Below are 1651 nucleotides of genomic sequence, written 5' to 3' on the forward strand. Positions count from 1 at the left end.
ATATTATATTATTACCTACATCATACCATGGTATAAGTACGTCGAAATAACTATACATAAATTATTATATTCTTGTACATCATATTATATAGGTGCACAATGCACATACACGCGGTTGTAATTCAATATCGTCGTCGTCGTAGGGACTACACACGCGCGCTAATGCTCATAAATATGTCTTTTTTTATTAAATTTTACTGCGTGTAGCGTGTGTGTGCAAGAGGGAACGAGTGAGTGAGTGAATGAGTGAGAGTGAGAGAGAGAGAGAGAGAGAAAAAGAGTTTCGAAACCTTGGACGAGCACAATAATGAGAATGGCCCGCGAGAGGTTACGATATTATGTATTATGTGGCGCGTATACTGCTGTCGAGGAGACGTCGTCACCACCATATCGTCGTATAGTGCATTATACACCGTCGGCAGACAACGCGTACGGGCAGAGGACAAAACGTTATTATATTTCGGCACGTTCGTTGAGGTATTGTAGAGAAATATAAACATATTATACTGCTTGTACACACACACACACACACACACACACACACACACATTTATTTATGAGATTTCCGAACGACGCGAGGCGCTGCAGTTAAAGCGAAATACCACACGCGGAAAAGTGGCTTTTTCAACGAAAGTAAAAACAAACATATAATAATACTGCATGCATACAATATATATATATATGTACTTGTTATGTGGGACGCACGCTTTTCGCAGTGTTTGTTTAGTTGACTGTATGTGTGAGAAGTTTATATTGTATACAATAATAATAATATAATAGTGGCATGTGAGCTTATATAAGCCATTTAAAAAACGAATGATTGCCGATCTATGTATAGGTAATAATTGATCAAAAAATAAATAATATGATGTGAAGGTGAAGCTGATGTGTGCCATGATTACCTCCGGAAAACGTTTGGAGTACTCCTTTCCGGTATGACCGACGAAATGTTTACGAAACAAAATGCGAAACGGTTAGGTTCAAAGAAGATCTCCAATTATTATAAAATAAAAATCGACCACTTATTATTTCATTAAATTATTATACTTGTCGGTTTCATTAATTTAAAAATCAACATCAATGTTACGCGTTATTATTTGTGTTCTGTCACACGAGTATACGACGCCACAATCAAACAGTTATCGTAATTATTTTATAATTAATTCGAACGATATTGTTTGTTTTTCGAATTTCATGACTTTGTCAATGCTTATTGAATGGTTTTTTTTTATTAAATTTACATTAATCGTATTATATTGATTTTTGTACAAATCGACACGGTCCATTGATTAAGAGTTTAAAAATTAACAACTGCAGATATTAAATATAGTAATTCTTGTCATCGTAGGCGTAATACTCTATATACAAGCGTAGTTAATTTTGCATTAATATTCAATAATGTTATTAGATAAAAATGTAGAGTTCCATTTTAAAATATACATTAATTATTACGAAATGATTATAATTATGAAATCGTAATTATTGTGCAATAACAAAAAACCAATGAACTCACTCTAGTCGTAATTTGTGGGGGCAATAAATGTGATCTATTTGAATTCAGCTACAAAATACCTAAAGGTACAATAAAAGAACAATTCTGAGCAAAGAAGAAGGAGGTATTTAAAATTATAGTTTAAGTCATACTGTATAA

Source organism: Myzus persicae, unplaced genomic scaffold (assembly GCF_001856785.1).
Source record: "Myzus persicae strain clone G006 unplaced genomic scaffold, MPER_G0061.0, whole genome shotgun sequence".
Taxonomy (NCBI): Eukaryota; Metazoa; Arthropoda; class Insecta; order Hemiptera; family Aphididae; genus Myzus; species Myzus persicae.